Source organism: Trachymyrmex cornetzi, unplaced genomic scaffold (genome assembly GCF_001594075.2).
Source record: "Trachymyrmex cornetzi isolate Tcor2-1 unplaced genomic scaffold, Tcor1.1 scaffold23, whole genome shotgun sequence".
Lineage (NCBI taxonomy): Eukaryota > Metazoa > Arthropoda > Insecta > Hymenoptera > Formicidae > Trachymyrmex > Trachymyrmex cornetzi.
The window spans coordinates 1,049,122-1,065,212 of NW_017296956.1; the positions used below are offsets into that span (position 1 = coordinate 1,049,122).

General features: G+C 29.9%; 1 protein-coding gene across 1 annotated transcript in view; it reads left to right on the top strand.

The window, feature by feature from the left end:
• LOC108760781 (uncharacterized) overlaps window positions 1-16,091 on the top strand; it is a 32,223-nt gene that overhangs the window by 766 nt on the left and 15,366 nt on the right. The window lies entirely within an intron of this gene.

A 16,091-nucleotide genomic window follows, 5' to 3' on the forward strand; every position in this document is an offset into this window, starting at 1 on the left:
TCTCTATAAGTATACCTCGTGACGGGTATCTTAATTAAAATTAGATCAGCCTCGGTGGTCGAATTGGTATGACGTCCGTCTCGGAAAGTTGGAAGTTCAGGTTCATACTTTGGCTGACGTAATATTTTTCGCAGATTCTCATTAACATCAGATTATTAATATTAATAAAATTATTCACAGGTTTAAGATTCTCATTAAAATCTAATTATTAATAATATCATTAATATTAATAAAATTATTCGCAGATTTAAGATTCTCATTAACATCTGATTATTAATATTCTATAAAGATGCTTATATTAGCATAAAAAATATTAAATCACTTATCAATTTAATAAGCGATATTACTACTCTACTTCTGCTCATGATTTCAAAAAGATTTCGACGCGCTGTTTGCGGAATCAGACACCCATAAAAATTCACACAGAAATTTTAAGCATTAAGATCCGTTTTGACCAAATGTAAGAATTCTCTTATTTAATTAGATTTATTCTTATCTGTTATTCAAATTCATAAGTCATAAAACTGGATTAGTTTTGATCGACGTAGCAAATAATAACATTGGCGTTCTAAAAGCATTTCAAAACACGCTTTTTATTATTTCTCTTTTTTGTGAATTGTGGTGAACTGTTATTTGTGATTAAGCTTATTAGAGAACACATCTCTAATACTTTGTCTTATATATCGAGTAATAGAGGAAATGTCACATAAAATTGGATGTCTTGTCTTGCAATAATGTTGCATCTCGTAGAATGATCGATAGTCAGAAATCTCATCTCGACGATGTACTGATTAGTGATGCAAATCTTAAAGCACGTAACGGGATCATCAAAGGATATTGGATATTACGCTGTATTAGATTTATTTTCGTACGTGATAAATGAACGGACGGATATGGAATGTGCAATGACTGTCTAGTTAATATCCAAAGATAAAACATAACGAGATGAAATCGTGCTTCACATGCAAATTAATTAAAGATGTTCTTTTATTAAAAGCCTTTTCTATAAATTAAAATTGATCACTAGTCATAATAAAAGTCGAACAAAATTATATTTAAATTTTCAAGATTCTTCTTCTTGAAAAATTTTAATAAGTTTATTTAAAAAATTACAAAATTTACTGCATTGTACAAGTATTTGCAAAATACTTTTGTTCTTGTCTTGTACAAGAATAATTAACCAACGTAATATATTTATATATCAAAATTTTAGTAAAATAAAATCCTTTCGATAAATAAATATGTAATATAATGAGTATAATATTTGATAATCGAAGATATATTTTTCTTTTAAAGATATTACGCAAAAATAACCATAATATATGATGACATCATTTTTGCATTACGCAAGTTATACCGATTAACAAGATTAATCAGCTTTTCTAAATTATAGCTATAACTTATACTTCTTTTTTACACATCTCAAGAAACGTTCATGTCATTCCAAGACGGATCAAGGATGCAATTATCGTTATTGTGATATGTTGTTTTTCACGACGAACAGTGTATTTCCAGCATCGAGAGGATTTCAACGGAAGGTTCCGCGTCGCAAGTAGAGCGTATTAAATATATTCAAGGAGCCAGAAACATTTCCTTCGTTCATTCATATCAGCCTAGTATAATCAAAACGCGTTTTACGGAGTAGTAACGGGTTTGACCCAATTCAGAGCATACGGCTCTCTATATATCGAGTCAATTAATTCCAGCAGCTCATTTTTACAGCCACGTTACGCGTACTGCTTTTCCTCGTCTACCTTTACCTCTCGCCGACCTGTTTCTCTCTTGCCTAATAGTTACAGCGCTGCGGAGATAGTCTCAGCCTTCGACTTCAATGCGGCGTTCTTCTCGAGAATATCCCATGTAATTTCTACTACAAAGTCCATCTACTCTTTGCACAATCGCGTCAACGCGATGTTTCCTTCATTCTCGTTAACGAGAGCAATTTATTGCTTGCGCTTCTATATATACTTATTATTACGTATTCTCCATCCCGGAATCGTCTGGATTATTATATTGAAGCTTTAAATAAGCGAAAAATTAATTTTGAACTTTTTGAAATTTTAGTATCAAAATGTTGTTATATTTTGTTTAATTTATATGTTTTTTATCATTACGTATTACTTATTATATACAATAACGACGTAATTCAAGAAACAAGGTTTTCTAGAAAATAAGTTTGATTGTTTTGAATGATTAAAACTTTAGAATATTAATTTCGAAATGTAATTTGAATATAATAACTGATTGTACAGGAATAATAATATGCACTTTTAAAATATGTTTTTTTTCTTTATATTAATTATATATTGTTCCCATTCTTTTTTTTTTACAAGCAACTGCTTCTTTTATAAGTAATAATGACAATTTTGAATTATATTGTTGTTGTATGAGTAAATGAGCGATACATGCTTCTCTATGAATTCTATATACGGAGAGAATTTTCTTTTAAAATTTACTCCGAAAATATGGTAGTTGTAGTACAATATAATATTAAAAAAATTTTTTATCATGCACTCCAGTAAAATTAATCAAACTTATTTTATAGTTTAATGTAGTTTTATTAATAAATTTACATTAAAATTCTTCGAAATACAAAGTTATCCCACGACTATCATATTTTCAAGTAAACTCTAAGAAAAAATTCTCTCCGTGTATGAACTACCAATGACAGTATTGTAAGTCAGCTCTTACATATTTTCACTTATGATGATTCCTTTGAGTAATGAAATTTTAAGATAAGTGGCTCATATATGATTAAATAAACGTGCACGTTTCTCGTCTTCGCTCGACACGGGAAACATATCGTCGCGACACTCATTATCCATCATTATATATCGTGATATAAAAGAACGCGATATTTCAAAGAACGTTGACGAAACGGACGTTGCTCAATAATGCGCGGTTTTCTTGAGCTAAATACAACAGCATACGTAATTTCTCGTCGATGATATTCCGCGTAGGATGCCGCGTAACGATGCTGCTAAGATCGCACGTACCAGCTGGTAATCACTCCGGTATGACACTTCATTCGCGTGCGGTCTATCATGCGGATAATCGTAACGGAATCCGCTGAAATTCGAGCAATGGGCGAAATTAAATAATTTATGTTTCCCATACACGCATGATTCTCATCGCTTCCCTCCGCCATTGTCCGGATTCTCCGTTTCGCGTGTACGCATGCATATCGAGGAGCATCGTGGAAAGAAACATAGTACAATACTTCTCTCCTCAACGGCTTCCTCCGACCTGGCGCGGGAGAAAAATCTCCAGGAATAAAGTCTCTCCGTCGTGCCGAGAAATAACACGCTCCCACACTCGTGCTCCCCTCGTTCGTTCGATAAACCCGTAGCCATTATACAACCATGTACGCACACGCGCGCGTGTAACCGCGTTCTATGAGTAGCAGGTGTCTGCAACCATATGACGCTGCAGCTAAATATTGGACACGGATGTGTGTCTATATATGGTATTCCTGAAACAGACTTTAGGAGCAGACTTTTTATTTACCTCAGGAACAAAAAGAAATTGCAGAAAGAAACCATTTTTTACTATATTTTTAAGATGAAAAAAAGAAATTCACGTTGAGGTTAATCATTTATGAATTACACTCTTATACAAAACCTCACAGATCACAAATATTTATAATTTAGAGAGAGAATGAATTTTTTTAATCTGCAACAGAGTGGGGTATAATATTCTGTTATCTTTATGAGAAAAAATATACAATTGAATATGTTTCTAATCAGTAAAATTATCAGATTTTGATCTAAACAATAGAATTTTTTTTCTTATATTTTTTTGATGTGCTGAATCATTTGCAAACATTTATTTCAAACTGATCTAATGGGAACATGTTGAAAATTACGTTAAAAGTAGCACAATTTCGTCGAAATCTAATCTTTGTTTCCAACTTTCAATATTTTCCCATCAGTTTAGCTTGAAATTATTCAAGCTAAAAATTCAGCACATTAAAAAATATAAGAAATCACACACATGCATAAAAAAGATTCCATCATTTAGGCCAAAATCTGATAATTTTACTCATCCCCCTTTGACAATCTATTTTAGGGACATTTTATGTACAATGAATGCAAGTATTCGTATAAGGAAAATTTTTATAAATTTTAAAAAGCCTTATTTTTAGAAAATAAACGTTAATTAGCAATTTTCTTCTCATTCTGTATCAGTATATGAGATACGGTCATTTGCATACAAGATACGTCAGGTATGTGGTTACCTGTGACAAGAGCCCTGCGTTTTACAAATGGCAGGAATACTGTTACACACACACATAAGCACTCATACATTTGTTGTTCTTGTCGCGTGTAACGTGACGATGCACGTTGGGAAGCTGTTAATTACAGACCGAGAAACGGGGCTGTCGAGAAAGTTCTGTGATGAAGTCGATAAGCCGTAAACAACGCGGGACGCATTTTCTTTCGTCTTCTTTTTTCTTATATGCGTTACGTTATTGTTGCTCGTTGAATCGGAAGATTGGATCAATTATTATGATGTAATAGAAATTGTCTCTTTTACACCTTATTATGGTACACAATTATGTTTTACGTATTTATTACGAATGATATTCTCTAATTTTATAAATAGATGTACCTGATAATTTTTTCGTTAATAACAGATTTTTTTCGTTAAACATTAACTTCATCTCTCAGACATTTAATGGAAAATTATATGGCTATAACTTATTATTTTTCTAATTTAACAGCATTTATCTCTAAATTACATCTATATGGTATAAGAATTTATGGTAAAAGCATGTTTCTACCTTGATTTCTGCAATGTTTAAAAATTTATTTAAAGTATTTAAATGATTTTTAACTAAAAAGATAAAAAAATTATTCAAATATTAAATCTGTTTTTCCTTAAAAGTAAGTTTATTTTAGTAAAGGAATCAAAGTAATAATAAATTAGCTAGTAATTCAGTTTTATTCAAAGATACAATCACACCTCGTTAATATTGAAACACCAATATCAAATTTCTTGTTTTGATACGATTTAGTAAGATTTTCAAAACCAATAAGAGACGATTTGAAACAAGATGAAGAAGCAAAATGACAATGAGCTTTTGATCGCGACAGATGGTTACAGACGCATCAGATATTGTTTTTCTCACTCGTCAACGTGCCATTACATTCGGGTCCGGTTCTTGATCGATGGAATCCATTGCGCGTTCATGTCAGATCCGATTGATGACGCGTCATGGTCGATTCCTTAGAGCGGTACTACAACGTGACCGTGGACAAAATAACGCACATGCGCACGGTTGTATAATGATTGAACGAGCGTAGGTATGCGTGTCGCGGTGCAAGATTATCGTGTGCGTAATAGATATATATATACACACATATATATAACATATATATATATATATATAATGAATAAAATGTAGGAGAGAGAAAGAGAGGGGGGAGGGAGGGAGGGAGGGGGAAGGAGGGAGAGATGGAGGGTGAGAGGGAGGAAGAGAAGAGAAAGGCATAAGGTACCGCTAGGGCCAGGAGTTTTCGAGCCGGGAGTGCAATGGCCTTTACCTGGCTCTCACTCAACCTGCCCCTTCTGCGACTCCACTCTCTATACGACCTTTCTCTAAAAATTATAGTCCCGCGTATACGCGGGAGTCTCATTTACTGGTACGAAGACCTCGTTCGTAACGGAATACGATGCATTATTATAGGGATTCTTCATTTAAACTTGTTTCCGTGATGATGCGTTACCAAATACCCTTCAATTCGGTTGATTTTTCTAAATGTCATTGTTTTCAAGTAATTTGAGATAAAATTTTTCCCGAGTTTGCCGAGTGTACATTGCGATATAATGCAACGACGGATTAAATTTGACCGTGATGTATAAATGTAAAATGAATTATTTGAATAGAACTAATTAATAGTTTTACAAGTATTTCTTTATTTTATTGTACAACATGTTAAACTTATCGCATAGAATATTTATGTATGTTCATGTAGGTACATATAAAATATATATAATACGTAAATATTGTGTGCCGATAAATGAAATCATAAATGTCTTTCTGAAATTTTATGTTAACAAATAAAAGCACTTGTACATACTTAGATACATTTAAGATACGTTTAAGATACATTTGAGAATTTAAGGTAGATTGGAATCTAGATATATATTATTTTTCTAGCACTTGTATCCGTGTCTCGGTATGTTTTTTCCAAAGTACTTGTACCTAGATGATGAAAATGAAGTAAGATAAATCATGTAAGAAAAATTTTATAATAAGATAGAGATACTCGTATATTTTTAAAGATAATTATTCTCTCACGCTTTCGTATTCATTATGTCCTAATTGCTATATATCGATTATATTTCCATGCTACGTATGATGTAACGTATGCAAATATATATCGCAAAGGTGATAACGTAATTTGAGAGGAAGCATGGGCGTCGTCAATCGTATCGTTTGCGCTCGATATATATATATATATATACACATCATACATATATATGCCGCACAATTACAATTGCAGCGTGATCAATTTTATCGCCTACAAAGCAAATTGTGGTATCCCTCATGACCATATTAGGCCAAATTGGGACAAAATATCCGAAATTCATTGACGTAAGTTGTATGATTCATTTAGTTGTACAATACATTTAGGGCTCGCCCACACTGTGTATATAGATTTTGGAGGCTATTACATTATTTCAAGTTTAAAATATACACACACACACACACATAAGTCGGTTAATCTCGTAAAAGAATGCATATGTAGGAAGGATAATAACAGTTAATAAATTTTTAATTACTATTTTATTGGTTTATAATAATTTGTTATTATTTAAGAAGAACGTAAATTATATTTATGTCAAATTTATATTTTTTTACTTTAACATTATGAATATTAATGATGACTTTAATTATGATTGTTTATGCGATAATTTCATAATTTCGTGAATTTACCTCACTTCAATAACTTTAATTTAATACGAGAGGAAATGGAAACTTCCATAAGCTAATTAAACGAAAAACTAAATAACGGTAGCAGTTTATTTGATATTCATTATCATTTATTGTTAATGTCTCTCTAATTAATATTCTATCATTAATTTAGTATGCGAAAATTGGATAGTATTGGAGCAACAAAATAGAATACACACAAATATATCGATCAATAAAGATATATTTACGTCAATGTGTCGACGTATTTTACTTATTCAGATATCCATATCTTGAGATTTAATCCCTAATATTATTCCGAATAGAATCCCAAGAATTCCTCTCACGGCAAATTCTTACGTGGGCGTTTGCTATTATATTATATACACGTAGATATATAAAGTAAAGTAAACGATGTATAAAGCAAAAATAACAAAGCAAAAGTTTTGGGAGAAAATGCGAAAAGTTTCAACAATGTATTATCTATCATGTGGATAGCATAATTACAGTAAAAACAAGTAGTTGTATTGCATACGTTGTGGTATTTAATATTTTATTTAATAATAAATTATTTAATAACGGTAATAAAATTGTAAATATAATATACAGCTTTCAATTGTACGTATAATAAATTTATTCAAAATGCTGTATTTTGCTTATCATAGTTAAATTTTCAAAAATTTTTATCAATTGTAGTTGAAACTGATGAATCACACAAGAGATTTCGAATAGCTTACGCTTACACGAAGTCAATTTTAGATCAATTTTTTCAAAATTGAAATATTCAGAACACAGATTTTTGCTATTATTAAATTTTGTATTACAATAATTTTTTCTTGTAAAAGTTTTACAAAATTCAATGTGATTTTGGAGGTGTTTTGGAAATTTAATTACCTAAATAATGAATCTTGAAACTTTACAAATAGAAGTGGAATATTCTTTTAATTTCAACATTAAGTTAAACTTATAAAAAGTCGTTATTGTATAATATTAATTATAATTATTATTTGTTTTTTCTCTAACTGGTACACAGATTTTTATCTATATGTTTTTTTATAATAAATGAAAAGCATTCATTCTCTCTCTGCTGTATTTTGTCGCGTAACATTTAATTAACTCGTGTTCAAATAAAAGTAATTTATTAAAAGTGTGTTATTAAATCTTTATCATAAGTCATCAAAACTTTCGAAAAGAAATCGTATTGTGATTATTAATAGCTTAAACTACAAATTGCATTAAGAAAAAAGGAAACGTTATCATCTTCTACCTTTTAAAAATATAATTTATAAATTTTGTAACTTTATCTTTTGAAACAGTTATTACCGAAAAACTATATATTTTGCAATGTGTTTAATATTATGTAACATTTTATTAACGCCAAGTGTAGATTTCAATCGCAAAGTTAAACGATGTTAGATTTTGCTATACAAATGTCGCGAGCAACAGGAGCTATGTGTGGAATTCTCAAACGATAAATCGTACTTACTCGAAGTGCAGAAGTTCTCTAGGAATTCAATATTCGGCGGAAATGGTGGGAGTGTATTACTATGGACTGTACAGCGAATACACATATATAGACCAACTTGCGGATACACTCAAGCCTTTACAGATACGTATAGGAAGGTGCAGTGTTACGGTTGCCTTTCGTATCAATTAAAGATAGTCGCTTTACTCTTTGTGATAACTAAAGCTTAATAGTAGGTATCTGGTAAAGGAGTCAAAGGAGTCTTAAAAAAAATGTATGGCTTTCTGCGTTTGCACTATTTATATGCTGGGGAAAATATTATACATGCTCGTATATAAAAAGATTTTGTACCTTCTCCTATATGTATATAAAAATAATTTCTTTTATATAAAACTTTTATGTAAAACTTCATATAAAAAAAAATATTTCATTTATAAAGGATAGGAATATAAAAGAATAATTCTTACTATAATTGTTTTAAACATGCAGCAGGTGTTTCCGTTTATGGGGAAAAATTAAGTAATTAAAAATTGTATAATATATATATATATATATATATATATAAAATAAGAAAAGCATATTTGTTTTGAATGTTAAATTGAAATATCATTTGTCTTAGACCTAAATTTTGTTATAGTAACGTTTACATTTCCACAGCGATAATTAAAGAATATTTTTAATAAACGTTATCATGCATCGAACTATGTTATATAGTAGTTTTTATTTTTTTAGACTTAACGAATTGAACAATAAAATATTAAATGTTTATAATTTTGTCATATACTCACACTGTATCTAGATTTTATATGTTTTTTTTATAAAGATTACATATTATATTACGATCTTTTGTAATCGACAAAAGTGATTATCATTAAATAATGAATCAAACGGTTCATGTGAATTGTAAGTGAATCATATGTATAATATTTCTCAATAGATATCAATTCCAGTAATACAGACCGCAGCAATCAGACTATTCTAATTACGCTTGACTGACTTAATCTGTGATTTTTACGAAAAATGTAAAAATATTCCAATTTATGTGTTTTTTCAGTCAAATATATATAAAGATATAAATTAAAATAAGAATAATTGTTTTAATATGCATGTATATTATTTTTTTTTCTACAGAAAATATACACAAATTCAGAAATGTTTATTGTTCAGAAAATCGTCGAGAGATTAAGAAATAAAACTTTCAACACAAGTTGTTGAAGTCTTATTATTTTGAAATATAAAGATATCAAAATAGATATAATTAGACTTAGTTAAATAAATCTATGGATATGAAGATGCCTTTCCGAGTCACAAACACGAACTACCAGTGTTTGTGTGACTCGGAAAGGCATCTTCATATCCATAAATATGTTATAGGGAAGATAAGTATAAAAAAATTTTATTTTTTATTATTTAAAAAGAAAATAAATAAATAAATAAATAAATAAATAAAATTTAATAAAATCACATTTTTTTGGAGATTGAAGAAACGATTGAATGTATGATATTTACAAATTTGTTACATGTTGCTAAATTGAGATATAGTTTTATTACCGAAATATTGTTTGCAAATGTTCAAAAGTCACCAGATTTTTTTTCGAATTTACTGACGGATATGGCGCCATGCGCATTTCGCAACGATTACGGCATGTTGCATGGCTACACCCAGGTCATGGTTCGCGTGTTCGTGCCAATCGTGACGCCAAGATCTGCAGGATGTCATGCTGATAATAGTCCGTATTTAACGTAGATCGGTACCATTACGACGGTTAATCATTAGAACGACTAGACAATGTCCTCTACAGCGACTTTGCATTTTCTACTTTTTCTACATCGCCAGGAGTCAAGATTATAATAATTATAATGTTTATATGTAGATAAGAACAATAATTTTACATTTTTTTTTTCATTTTATTACTATTATGATTTATGTAAGTATTTTATTACTACTACGATTTATGAAAGCACAATAGAAATACCATATTATGTTGTATTTTTATTGTGAAATGTAGTGTTTGGTGACACATCAGATCGTACCATCCGATTTTACCGGATATTTCAGCGAAAAATCGTTGTATATAGACCTTGTACACCGGATGCAAACTACACAGTATTTGACACACGCTCGTTATCTATAAAATATAATTACATTTTTTGCGATATATGACGCACGTAAAAGTGCCCATATTGCGAATTCGCCTACGTTATAACGATGTAGTACTGCATACCTATAGGGCATGGGTTCGGAAGCTAATTAATGATGTGCAATAACCTTTACTTTAGATAGTAATAATTAATAGAAATAAAATGAAAGACGTCAGAGATGAATAGGTTTCGATTAAATTTAAATACTGTTAAAAATAATTATTACATAATTAAATTACAGTTTTAAATTTTAACACTGACAAATTTTTAAATATTTTTTTTTAGATTGATTGCAATATATTTGTTTTTTTTATAAATTATTTTATTGGTACATTAAATTTATTTCCTTCTATGCATTCTCATTCTTTATTATTTACATTTTTAGTAATTTTCAATTATTATTTATTCGATATCCGTCTTCTAACAAGGACAGGTAAGAATTTGAAAATCATTTTTCCAATAAAAAATTTATTTATTTATTCGAAATTATTTTTGTTAATTGAAAACTAATTTTCAAATTCTTGCCTACTCGTAAGATAATAAACCGAAACAATTAATTTATATTTAAATAAAAATTGCGAGACTTAAAAAATCCGTCATTTAATCGTCCAGCACGTGAAAAGATAAATCTAAGAGAGAGAGAGAGAGACAAAGAAATCTCTTCATATGTACGATCAGACAATGAGAAAAATACATAGAAATAAAACCATATGGAGGTCGAATATGAAAAAGGACTGATATTACCCATAAAAGCACCACGCCTTTTCATGGATAACATAAGCTACTTAAGCTTCTGGCGGAACAAAAGATTGAGACAGCTAGCTGCAAAGCCAGACTGAATTGGATATTCTTCTAGCAGTAATATTTTTTCGATAGATGTCTTTTGAGAGTGTGTGTAAGCCGATATCTCTCCTAAGTTATGAAACGGGAAGAATGTTACATGAATTGCCACTATCCGCCCGAGGATGTCTATTTATATTGGAAGCGAATAGCCACTTATCGTTGCACGAGATTAAACGTAATTGAGTCCGCCTATGTTGCTATGTACGTCACACGGTAAAAAGATATTACATCTTGCTTCCCTTAGTTTTTATCGGTTTCTTTAATCTTTTAATTTTAATTTTATTTGTCTACATATAATTCCAGTGAAAAGCAAACATTTCCTATATTGTCAGGACAAATTATCAGGACTTCCCATTGATTTTATGACATCAAAAATTATTTGTTTTATTTTTTAAAGTAAGTTTTATTTATAATATGTATATTCACATTTTTGATTGACGAGAGAGATTTCTTGTTGTAATTTTTCGTTACATTGTTTGGATAGACATCATGCCATCGCGTAATAAATTGATTAATAAGTTCGATGAACTCGAAACGTGATATTGGAGACAACATTTTATTATAGCTTTACGCAGTGAATATTGCTTCTAAATATGGTAAACGACATAAATGGCGAGTATTTCCACGACTGCGAATGTGATCGCGCAATGTGCTCCTTTCACTGCGCGCGGAAAATAGTGTGTTGTCTATATTTACGCACGTCGTGATCTTTTCATTCAAGCAAGCGTAACGGTTGTTCATTCACGACGCAGTATTTATAAAACATTATTACAATATTCCACTGTTTATTGATGCTCCCACTTTGACAAAAAAACAAGGATTTTTAATTGGAATCGCAGTGAATTAATACCTCTATTAAAACTCCAATTAAAATATAATAACAGCACTTTGTTATTAAGAGTCTGAATTTATCTTAAAAAAATATATGAAACAAACATTTCCACTATCTCCAGATAATAATACATCTTTATTCACACCTACGCAGAAAAATATTAGAACATATAAACAATAAATATATGACGGAAAATTACTGTATATGACGCACGCATTGTGACTAATTTGTTATTATTTAACCTTTAAAGAAATACAAAGATAATTATAATATCGAGATTTTCCTGAGAAAAATTATTTATTTATAGCTCACATACTATTAAAACCTTTTTAATTTCATATTTGTAATTTTTTCCTGTTTAAATGTAACTTATTTATTTATTTATGACTTATGTTTTTATAGTCAACAAATCGTCTTTTTGCTTCACATCTTTGAGAAGAAAGAAAATGTGTTCGAATTATTGTAATGTTATATTATTGCTAAAAAGCAAAATCAATTTTTTTTAGATTTTAGGTTAAGAATATTAACTTTTATATATTATGTGCATATATTATTGCATTTATACTTGCAATTATTCCGTAAAGGTATTAAAGTAAAGCTATCGAAAAATTAATAATGATTAAGAGATATTTTATATTTTGTGGTGCATATATTGACATAAAATATATATATATATATATATATATATACATTAAATATCTCGTAAATTATATTAATTTTTCGATAGATTTATACTTTAATATTATTATATGCGGAAAATAATCAAAGAATTACATTAAATAAAAAATTATTTAAAAAACTTCCATATAATCTTGAAAAATAGATTTTTTCGAAAATTAATACCAATATTTGCATCCCTTCAGATCATTCAACTTTCATCTGAAATATTTTCCTGTATTTTTTATATTTCCCGAATATTCGACTTTCTTATTACACATTTAAAATAAAACACATATACCTTTTATATTTAATAAAAAAAGATTATTAGCAAAAGAAATTATTTTGATGTTTGAATTAAAAATAAAACAAATTAACAATTAAAAACGATTTGGTAATTTTTGTTTTATAAATTAAAATTAAATAAAAAATTTTGATAAATATTAACTATAATTAACCCAGCTCTGATGACCTTAACCTTGACATATTGTATATTGTCAAGGTTATGAACCTGAGTGACCTTCAGAGGGTTTTAGCCTGCACTCGTTACTGGTTCAAAAATTATTAATAAACTACAAAAGAAAGTTTAAAAGATCACGTTTTATTTCTGCTAAATATTAAGAACTACGATCTCACATCCTCCCTTTCTTGCGTAACGACTTTCGTGGAGCGAGTTCAACCCCACCTCCCTCTTTGCCTTAGGGCGAATGACTTCCCATGCGAAGCTGGATCTACCTCATCTTCCTCTCTATCTAGGAACGTTTCTATGCAAAGCAAGATATACCGCATGAAAAGTCATTACGTCCCTTGGCAGGAGAGAGGTGAGGTGAACCTAGCTTTGTATGGAAAATCGGACGTCCCTTACAGGCAGGAAGAATAGTGAAGTGGACCTCGGTTCGCTTGGAAAGTCATTACGCAAGAAAGGGAGAGTGTGAAATGATTCTTAACATTGCAAGACATTAAAAACATTTTTTTGTTAATAACTTTTAGGCGAATAACGAGCGTGGATTAAAACCTTCTGAAGGTCAATCTGGATCATGACCTTAATAATATATGTCAAAATTAAGATTATTTAAGCTACATCCGTTATTGTTAATATTTACCAAAATTTTTAACGATTTAGTATCTAACTGTTTATAAACCTGTATTTTGAGTGTCCCTGGTAGGACTCCCTTGCCCTTTTACGCTGCAGAACGTGACATATTTTGAATTTCTCGTTGAGAATAAACTGATATTCTACGATAATGATATGAAGAATCTGTTTCAACGATATCACTCGGTAGATCTCACAACACTACCCACATATATTTGTCTACAGATTTGCTGGTACTGTATACGCGAGATTACAACGATAGTAATTTATGTAGTGTAACGTCGTGCGAATGCCACAATTAGGTTTGCACTTGTTACAAGTATGTGTTGGTCGTGTGGTCGGTAATTGCGCGAATCGTATTCATCCCGAATCACGCAGTCATCGTATAATTATAGCTATACATATTTCCTCATCTCATAACGTATACATACCGCGAATGTAATGAATGTATTAATTTCCGACTGAGATTCTTGTGTTAATATGATTCACAACAAAGCGCTTCTCTTTCGACTTGGAAACGTTTTGACATTTAAGAACAACTATCATTGTTGCAATATCTTTAAAATAGAACTCGCTTTTAACATTTCGCTATCACAGTTGGCGTCTTATAGAAGCGACGAATTTTAACATTTCTTAGTTGTTTAATTAAAATTAATTGCGAGATATAAATACATTCTGTGTGATATGTAACATCTTCTTATTATTTACATTACTGATATTTATAAATTTTATTGAATCACTTATAACGAGATTTATAACACAGATCCATTAAATGTTATAAAAAAAGTAATTAAAGTTATTAATTGTTGAAATGTAATTTTAATTATAAATTAGCTTTAAGTTCTATAAATATATAAATAGAAAGAAGTGTATCGTTGAAAGATTTATTATTAGAAAAAAATTTGGTAATTTTAAAATAAGTATAATCAAATTTGTTTAAACAAGTGATTATTTAATGTCCGAGTATGGCTTTGAATAGTGTATGTATCATTAAACCAAGTGCAGGCTGTAATTAATTATAATTTAGCAAACAATACAAATCGATCAGTATTTATCTGAATTCAAAGCTATTTTGTGAAATATACAACACTCCACGAACACATAACTGAAGCATTGAAATAACACATCATGAGAAGGCTTGACTACGGCGTAGTTTGAATTATAATAGCAGCGACTAGATTGTTGTTTACCGAAATGATGCAAATGCACAATGGTGTCGCGTATAATACCTACTAGAATATTTCAATCATTCACATTTACAATAACATGATTATAGCATTCTTAGATTGTAATTGATTAATTCCAAGAGTTAAATTCGAATAATTTTAAGCAATCAGATTTATCTTATTTTATTGTGGGATTATTTTAATAATTAACTAACTTTTTCAAATACCTTTTTTAATATGATGTTTTTAAATATCTTTTTTCAACATAACGCACAATACAAATTATGAATTGAACTAGAATGTACTGAAATCCTTTTCTCATTATATGAAAATAAGGATACCTACGGTATCCTAATAACTTTGACATACGCTAATGCAAACATTGGCGTATGTCGAAGTTATTACGCACATGCGAATTACGTAGAATATGTTTACAGTTGGCGTGACTAACGTCAGCGGCACCATTAGCGAATTCAATGTGAAAGAACAAACGTGCTTGACCTTTTAATGTATGAACGAGGTCGCGTGGGTGTCCACACCGCTATATACCGTCTATACTCATCTCATTTATGGTAAGAGCATTATATTAGTTTGTCCTATTCTCGTGTACGAGACAACGGCAAATGGAAAAAATTTAATTAACAAATGCGCAATCAGAGCGCAATATCATTTTTAACGGGTCGTACTGTGTTGTACATTTACATCACGTGTATAAGTTGTCAGACGTTCTAGTGAATGTATTATAGGTACAATAATTTACTGCCTGAAAATTAATAAATGCAAACTTTTGAACATTGTAGAAATTATTACATTATTATTATTGCCTTATTATAAAATGCAAATAAGAACATGAGAATACAATATGTATTTCAGGAAGATATAACGCTAGTAAATATAAAATAAATAGAATCTACGTGCCCAAATTGCAAGTGTTATGAATGGTTATTAGATTTTTCGTGGTAAGAGAGAGAGAG